The sequence below is a fragment of the Dipteris shenzhenensis genome, chromosome 18 (genome assembly GCF_047967505.1).
Source record: "Dipteris shenzhenensis isolate YYH24624 ecotype China chromosome 18, Dip_SZ_1.0, whole genome shotgun sequence".
Lineage (NCBI taxonomy): Eukaryota > Viridiplantae > Streptophyta > Polypodiopsida > Gleicheniales > Dipteridaceae > Dipteris > Dipteris shenzhenensis.
This window is the reverse complement of record NC_141613.1, coordinates 52,889,999-52,899,602: the sequence shown is the minus strand read 5'-3', so window position 1 is coordinate 52,899,602 and position 9,604 is coordinate 52,889,999.

The window sequence follows — 9,604 nt, the reverse complement described above, 5'->3', positions numbered from 1 at the left end:
TCTTGTGATAGTCCAAAGATGAGATGTTTAGGGAAGTGTTGCAAATCAATGGTGGATCCAGCCTTGGATTCTAATCCACGTGCTCATTTGTAGGGTCCTCAACAGAGGATAGCTGATGAGGATGTCCACAGTGCATCAGGTAGACTTGGGCTGACAATGATGATCATCCAATCAATTGCATATCCAAGAAATGCGGGCCATATTAGAATCTAGAGGCATGTATAAATGTATGATGTTAGGTAGATTTCCTATGTGGCAAGCAGGTTGGCCACATAGTAGGACAGCTGCCGAAGATCTCTCCTAGATGCTCCTCTAGAGCAAATGTGAGTAGAACTGTAGTGTTTCAAAGATTTCTGTTTTTGTTGAGCCCAAGTTGCTTTTGAGAAAGTTGCCTGTGAACATAATTCATCATTCTCATTGGAAGGTTCTTATGTGACTTCCACAGTGTTTGGCATGGTTGTTCTGATAGGTTCTTCTATAGCTGCCATGACGCTTGATGCCAAATTTCTCACTAAAGATGGTTCTTGTGTAGCTTTCAAAGTATTTTGCATTCTTGTCGTGGCAAGTTCTTGTGTTACTCTCTCTTTTTTAGAGACGGGTCCTTGTGTAACTATCGTTTGCCTTGAAGATGACGTAGTGAATTCAACGGCGTATTGATAGACTGGTGGTCGAGTAGGTTCTTGTGTTATTGTCTCTCTTTTTTAGATAGGTTCTTGTGTAAGTACTCAATAGTCTTTGTGTGTGATCCTCTTGTATTGGTGTTTCTTCCTTTTCCTTACGAGTAGGCTCTTATGGTTCTGCTCTCCCATCTTTGCTTGTATGATGACTTGCATTTTAAAATGAATTGCATCATTAAACGATGATGAAAAAGAATGATGAATTGCAACATCTTATTTTCATTTTAAATGAATTACATTATAACATGATGATAAAAAAGAACAATGAAGATTACCCTAAGATCGCAATGATTTTTCATGATCTGTAGGCTTGAAATGACGATTGCCTCTCATTTGTGGATGATGATGATTTTAGAGGCTTTGGCTACCATTCTTTCTTTTGCTCTTTATTGACCACATTGTCATTGTTGCTTGAAGATAACAGAGGTGATCTTGTTACACCTAGTACCTTGGGTACCCAATTATAAGTGTTTCCAAGGTAATATCCCTTGGCCTCTAGTAGTCTTGTTCCCCCAATGATATTCTTCCTTCCTTATTGGATGGTGTCATTTTGTTCTTCGATGTCGAGGTTGGTTGTTTTCCATGATGGGGGGGCTTTGATGTTGAGGTTTCATTGGAATTCAAATATATGATTCACCTTCAAAGTACCCTCGGGCAAGTAGTAGATCCTTTCGGACCCACAATTGTTTGGTTGCTCTTGTTCTTTGTCATCTTTGCGGGTGAGACTCTTGTAGAGGTTGAGAGGTGGAAGTAAATGTTGATGTCGATGCTTGAATGTTGGTACATATGGTTGCATCTTGGTAGGTTGATTCATCACCAAACAACCCTTTGTGTCTTGGATCTAGCTTTTACAAAGAATTGCGACTTTGGTTAAGGTACTTGTAGGAGTTACAAAAAATGTGCAAGGCACAACGTGATTGTCCATGGAAACATTCAACATTAAGACCCAACAACCTTAATTGAGGTACGTCCTTGGATTGAATTTGAGTATCACAGACTTGGAAGGAGTACTTGGCTCAGATGTTTTAATGTTTTCTATGAGATGAGTTTGCTACTTGTTCGATCATTTGCAAAGGTTTGTATTCGACATGTTGCACCTGTTGATGTCAGCTCGATCCAAAGTTGAGATGGAGTAATATCCATCTCCTTAGTATTAATGGCATTATCAATTACAGGTTTAATTTGATGCTAGTAGTGCTCTTATGGTGTAAAAGGTGTAATGGTGGTACATTATCAAGGTGTATAAATTGAGCTCCTTTATACTTGGCAGGTCTATTACAGCCAGTGTGTATGTATCCAATTTTTTGATTCTTCTAATCCTAGTAAAGGCACACACCAAGAGTCTTTAGGAGTCTTCATGTTGTTCGCTTCCTTATAAGCGTTGAATACATTTATCGATGTTGACCTATTGGTGGTGTCAAATTCAGCTCTGCAAATAGATTTTTTGACATAGGTTGTGGAGATCCATCCTCATGACTTGCTCATCCTTATGTTAATATATTCTATTTGAGCTCCAGTTGTACACCAATCCTATAGTGTGCATGAAAGGTCTACCCAATATGATGTCATAGCCATCCAGTTGGTTGGGGAAGTCAAATACAACAAACCACACTCGGTAGGTCAAATTTTAATCTCTCTTAAACTTCCTATCGATTGGGTTGTTGCTTTATCAGCTAATTTTGACTACGAGGTTTGTGCTATCCATCTTAGGTCATCCCCACTTGGCCTAGCACTGCTTAGTACTATGCTTACACAAGCTCCACCATCCAAGATTGCAATCACACTCTTACCTTGATAGGAGATGGGGAGTATTGCGTTTGTTAAAGCATTGGCCCAATTTGTTGATGGGTATCTTGTGAAAGTGTTGGGGGTCATTTGGGGGTTCAACTATCTTAGGAGCAGAGGACTCAAGAGCTACTATTTGCACATTCATCTAATCCAAGAGGTTTTTATAGAGTGGGATTACCCTATAATGGTGTCGCAATGGGCATCTTGATCTCAATGGATAGATATGCAGCTAGTCCAGCTACATCTCGGGGTTGTGTGATTAATTCAACCCGCCAACCAATTGTGTCTCTTCAAAACCATAAAAGGACATATTGTCCTCTTCTCTTGCTTGGTGTCATGCATGGTCCTCCTCAAATATCTTATGCCTTAGGAATGAACGTCCTGCCGATGAACTTTGTGATAGTTCCTCATCCACTCGTTCGATTATGGAAGAGGTTTCACGGGCTCTATTGAAGGTCTGGTAGTCAGGATGGATGGTTTCTAGCCCCTTGATGGCCTTAAGCCATTGCTCAAAATTTTCTTGGTAATCACGCACTAGCTAGTGTGCCCCAGTGAGGTAGTGTTTCTCAATGACAAGGTCTGGGTATTCACCTTGACCTTTAGGGGTCATAGGTTTCCTATGAGTCAATCCTTCCCAAGTGTCATCCCATCCATTTTATGCTTGATTAAATTGGTTATTGGGTGACGGAGTATGACTAGAAGAGGATGAGGTGGAAAAGGTGGTTGTGTCCTCATCCTGATCTTGGATAATCACCTTGTTAGAACCTTTTGCCACCTTAACTGCACCCTTTTTTGTTTACGTCTCTAGGCTGGGATGTACTGGCCTTATCTCTTTTGGTGTGCTTATAAAGTTCCTTCCTGAGTGCCTTAGCTTGGGCCCTTGTAATTACATTTCAGGATACCAAGGACACTTGGCCTCTTTCAAAACTGAGAAGATTAAGAGTTGCATTCGTAGGTGCAGTAGCTAGCGTTGTTGGTCCCCGCATTGAGCAATCCTTATAGAGGTGGTCAACTCCACACTCAGTGCACAACGGTGCTTGTGTGTTTGAAGGGGTTGTGGCTGGTGCCGAATGGGGTGTCCCTGTAGGGACAATCTTTCAAGGGATGAGGTCCTTAACATTTAAAGCATGAGACCACCGGAGTAACTGGTCCATTGTATGGACACTCATTAGTCTTATGAGGACCTTGACATGTATACCATTAGATTGATGGTCTCCTTGTGAAGTTTTTCATATCCCTCACATTTTGAGAGACAGAATCCATTTGGTAGATGGCAATATATTAGACATCTTGCATAACATAATGACTTACATAGTTGGACTGACTCATAGTATTATTAAATTGAGAATGAGTATTCCCACTAAGGGCATGATCTAGTTCTTCCCAATTACTAGGTATTTCCTTCACTAAGACTTTGTTCATAGGAGTGATTCACAGTGGAGGTGGTTGAGGTCCCAGTATAGGAGGAATAAGTCCGTGCTATTGTGCATGATATCCACCAAGAAGAAGTATGTTGTTTGGATGCTATCCTAGCTTTGTCCACTTGGGTGGCCATTTCTTGGAGTTACTCGAGGGTGGTAGTCTAGCAAAGAGTCTCCTAGATCTTTCTTTGACTTGTTGTAGATAGAGCTGTCATGACCCACTCCTTCATGAGAATTGTGGTTGGGTCATAGGGTAGCTAAGCTATAAAGAAATTGACTCTTGTAGCCAATTGTGCCATAGCCTTCGTTGATCCCATCTTGAGTGGGTTGCACAATGAGTTGCTTGCCCAAATATTCTCAATAAATATTCCTTGACTTATTCCAAGTGGTGGTGTTTGGCCATAAATTGGTTGTATCTATATATACCCAACCATAGAGCCATTAACACGCCCTTTACCACTAAATATCATTGTTGATTTTTTAATGGTTGTTTTTAACCTCTGCCTAAACTTGATCTTCTGGTATTGAAATGCCTTTCCATTAGGTCAGTCTCTTCTCTTTAGGAACTTTGAACTTTACTTGGAAACACTTGCTCATTGGTGCCATCCAACTGGAGAATGCTAGTATAACATCCAAATGAGATACCTCTTCTTGGTGCATGCCATCTATAATACACTGACATCCTTTATGAGCTCTCTCAACTCAAGAAAGAGATCGATCAGGTACACACCTTAAGAGAACTAAGACATGTGAATCTTCTTGTATTGCTAGCTCCTCTTTATCCTCAACCACCCCACTCGACACATTGAATGTGGTTGCTACAACCACCTACCACTCAAAGTCCCTCCCATATGTGCAGCAACTCCCTTAGTGTATATGCTCACCACCGCTATTTGTTTATGTTGTTGCTCAAAACCCTTTACTCCTATGTTTGTCAATACAGTCAATGCTCCTCATCATCATCTATCTAACAATCGGCCTATCATGTACTTTACCTAGGGGGAATATAAGAATTTCAAAGAAATACATCTAGTACCCAAGGGTATGGCCCCTTGTAGAAATTGATTTGGAAGCCAATACCATATATTGTTCAACATTGCGAGCTTAGACTATTGGCCCCATCCCTTTAGGTACACTAAGTCCAACAAATCCTTCTTTCAATTTTATGGATTCTAGCATGGACCCACTTGACTTTGTTATCTTTCTTGAACCATCATCATTGAAGGGCTTAAAATTTTGAACATTTTTTATTTTTCTCTTGGCAATCTGCCTTAACTACAAACATTTATGTTCAATTTAGTGATTCTTCTAAACTTATTTCTTTTCATTTCCTCACATTGGTAACTTAAACACACTAATTCCAACCGCAACCCTTTCTCATTGTGACTATATAGATTCCCCTTGCTCTCTCATACCTCATCACAAGCTCTTCACCTCTCTCTTAAGTCTCTTTTTCTATTCTATGACTCACTAACCCCCATTTCTCTCAGCCCACCTTATGTTATCTCTGCCCCCATCACAAAACCCTCACCACAATCTCCTCACCACTCTCAATTTCTCTTATCCCACCTTATGTTATCTCATGTGTACATTTTTACAATCACTAACATTCTATATTTGAAATTGTTGAGTAGGATGAGGAGGCCGAGAGAGCTCCATACCATCATGCATTTCAGCCAATGCAACCATGCCACATAGATTCATGCAAGATTATAAGGATATTAGACACATCTAGAGATCTCTCTTAGAGTAGGACAAGAGAGAATATGTTGCCCAAATCAAGTACCATGCTTGCATGGAATAGTAACCACCACCACACATCTAGAGAGACAAGAGAGAAGATTTATAGGATGTCCATTTTGAACCTGGTGGGGTGGCTACTATTCCATGCAATCATGGTACTTGGTTTGGGCATGGTACCTTTCTTAACATGAAGATGAGGGGATGATGACATGATGGGATGCAATTTTTAGAGGTATGACTGAGCAAATACATGTCATCTCAAGAGTGTCAGGAGGGATCACCTTGTATGATGGTGCATCTCTATCGAAGCTATAGTGCTTGCTTCCAATCCTCAATTGCATGTGACATATGGGGGTAGTTAGATACTAGTGACATATGGGGGTAGTAAAATACTAGTGTCTCATCTTTATTAAGGTTGTGCATGGCATAAGGTGTGGCCTTTCTAGTGCTAGGTAATAAGATCTTTAAAACCAAGTAACATGCTTGCATGGAATAGTGACCACCACCAGATTCAAAATGGGCATCCTCAAGTATGTTCTCGATCACATGGGGATTGATGCATCTAGTATTTCATGATAGAGTTGGCCTCGAATCACTTGATACCATGCACTTTCATGAGAAGGGTGTGCTTTAATTTGGAATTTAAACCTTCAAAAAAAGGCCTAATGAAAAGAAGGGTTGTGGCACCACTTTGGGTTGAAATATTGTTGCATCAAGAAAGTCATAAGAGATGGCATGTTTATTGCTTGTTGATTCTCATGATTCGATTCTAGACCTATATTCAACAAACAATTGTTTCTTCCTTATGCAAATCACTACTTCAAAATTAAACTCTTGAAATAATACCAACCATCTTTAGACCTTCCCAGACGACTTGATAGACTTGCTCAAAAGGTATTTCAAAGCTGAATGGTTATATCATGATATATGTATTGGCACCACTAAATTATGTCTATTTTTTTGAAGAGCAAATCTCATGGTTAGACCTTCCCCTTTAATAATAAATACTTAGTCTTAATGGAGTTGAGCTATCTATTGGAAAAAGAGGAGGATTTTCAATGATCCATCATCCTTCAAGTGAAAATCATTGCCTCATTGCCTGCATTTATGTGTACATGGAATATCTTGTTCAAGTCTAGGTTTACCAAGATGGTAGCACACACTAGAGCCCTCTTAAAGTTTTTCCATCACATCTCCTAGCATGGATCTTCTAGGAGTTGCTTTGAAAGGGGGAGACAAACTTGCATGGTTCTCCCTCAATGCTTTCATCGTGTCTCTACAATTGTAGGTATTTCTAGAACTAGTGCTTGGGGTCTAACTATCTCTATTTCATTATGTTGCACCATGTCTCCCTCAAGTAGATTTGTCCTTTGTTATCCATCAAATGAGCTTCTATAGGGCTTATGTCCTTTGTTATCCATCAAATGAGCTTCTATAGGGCTTATGTCCTAGAGGGGAAAAAGGAGGGAAATAGTGGTGGCTATTTTGGATGTTTTCCCCTTGGAAGAGCCTCATTTGGACATTTTTCGCATGATGCATGACATAATGATCCAAGGGAAAATGAGAGAGGGATACAAGGAAATTTCACATCAATGGTTCTCAAGGGTAGGGGAAATAGCACCATGAGGTCTAGAGCATAGGTGCTATTTCCCTTGGTCCCACTTTGTTTCCCCCCTATTTCCCCTCATGCATTTGCACAGCATTAAAAAAATAGTTATTTCCCCTCTTTTTCTACTCCATGACATAAGGACCTATTGGATGTTTCTTTTAATCGAGCAAGTACGGTTAGGTATATGCCTTTTAGGACCAAATGGTGGTAAATGTGCCAAGAATTTGATAATCATCATGACAAGAGTGTGCATGAAGGGACCATTGTGGATGCAGGATATGGTGTCAAAAAACTCCCCAAAAAATTAAACTTTAGAAAATATTGGCATATCCCTTCTCCTTGCATGCCACGACAAGAGGCCAAAGGCAAGAACAAGAATAAAACGAAGAAGGTAGGCAGATGGGGAGGGGTATTGGTCGACCAGAGGAAGGATTTTTTGCTTTCTTCTAGAGGAGGATTTTCAATGATCCATCATCCTTCAAGTGAAAATCGTTGCCTCATCGCCTACATTTTTGTGTACATGGAATATCTTGTTCAAGTCTAGGTTCACCAAGATGGTAGCACACACTAGAGCCCTCTTAAAGTTTTTCCATCACATCTCCTAGCATGGATCTTCTAGGAGTTGCTTTGAAAGGTTCTCCCTTGATGCTTTCATCTTGTCTCTACAACTGTAGGTATTTCTAGAACTAGTGCTTGGGGTCTAATTATCTCTATTTCATTATGTTGCACCATGTCTCCCTCAAGTAGGTTTGTCCTTTGTTATCCATCAATTGTGCTTCTATAGGGCTTATGTCCTAGAGGGGAAAAAGGAGGGAAATAGTGGTGGCTATTTTGGATGTTTTCCCCTTGGAAGAGCCTAATTTGGACAATTTTCGCATGATGCATGACATAATAATCCAAGGGAAAATGAGAGAGGGGTACAAGGAAATTTCACATCAATGGTTCTCAAGGGTAGGGGAAATAGCACCATGAGGTCTAGAGCATAGGTGCTATTTCCCTTGGTCCCACTCTGTTTCCCCCCTATTTCCCCTCATGCATTTGCACAGCATAAAAAAGATAGTTATTTCCCCTCTTTTTCTACTCCATGACATAAGGACCTATTGGATGTTTCTTTTAATCGAGCAAGTACGGCTAGGTATATGCCTTTTAGGACCAAATGGTGGTAAATGTGCCAAGAATTTGATAATCATCATGACAAGAGTGTGCATGAAGGGACCATTGTGGATGGAGGATATGGTGTCCAAAAACTCCCCAAAAAATTAAACTTTAGAAAAGATTGGCATATCCCTTCTCCTTGCATGCCATGACAAGAGGCCAAAGGCAAGAACAAGTATAAAAAGAAGAAGGTAGGCAGATGGGGAGGGGTATTGGTCGACCAGAGGAAGGATTTTTTACTTTCTTCATTTTTTAAAAGCGAGCAAGCTCAATGCTAGCTTTGTGTGGAATTGACATCTGTATTTGGGTGTTGTATAGAGACTTTTCTATGTGCACCTCTTTTTGTCCTTGGGTTGCATTCTTCATGTAGCTACTTGTCAGTATAGATTCTAATCCGCCATCTTGGGGAAAAGTGATTTTGAGGAGTTTTGGAGCTATTCTTTGGCTTTGAGGCATGGGACTCTTTAAAGATTAGCCAAAGATCCCAAGAATGGGAAGAGTGAGAGGAGGGGCATCTTAGAGCTCATAATCTCTATAAGCAAAGACACATTCCACCATTAGAGGAAGGAGAGTTTGAGGGGTTGAAGGATAAGAACTTATTTTGGGTTGGGCATGAGCTTGTCTTTTAATCACTATAGCTAGGTCATAAAGAAGGATTTGGGGGTCAAGAATTTAAGGATTCATGCTAGAATTGCAAGTGCTAACCTTTAGCTCATTGCTAGAGCCATATGACTCTACAACACCTAATTGTTATCAAATTGTTTAATTGCTCATTGTAGCTTATGTGTTTATAGATGTAGCACAAAGCCCTGGATCATATTCTATTGAGATGCATAGGCTAAATTGTTGAAAGCGATTATCACATGAGCCCAAGCGAAGATGAGATGTTATTCATCAAAGTTGATGGAGGTTTCAACCTCCATTGGAGGTTTAAGTTTTAGAAAAAGTTGTAGCGTTCAAAGTTAAAGAGTTTAGAACAAGGATAGGGTTGAGAGGGTGGAAGGCTGATCTCCTTCATCAATTGACAAGGATAAAAGTTAAGGAGTCTAATCTAGGAGTCTAAGCTATGCAATAGTAGATCGGGAGTGGGAGAGTAGGATTGTGAAATGAGAATAAGGTTTGGAGTTAAGGCAGAGAGTAGATATGAGAAATGGAGAGGAGGAAGAGAGGAGGAGAGAGTGGGAGATTGCAAGAGATGGAGGGAACAAGAA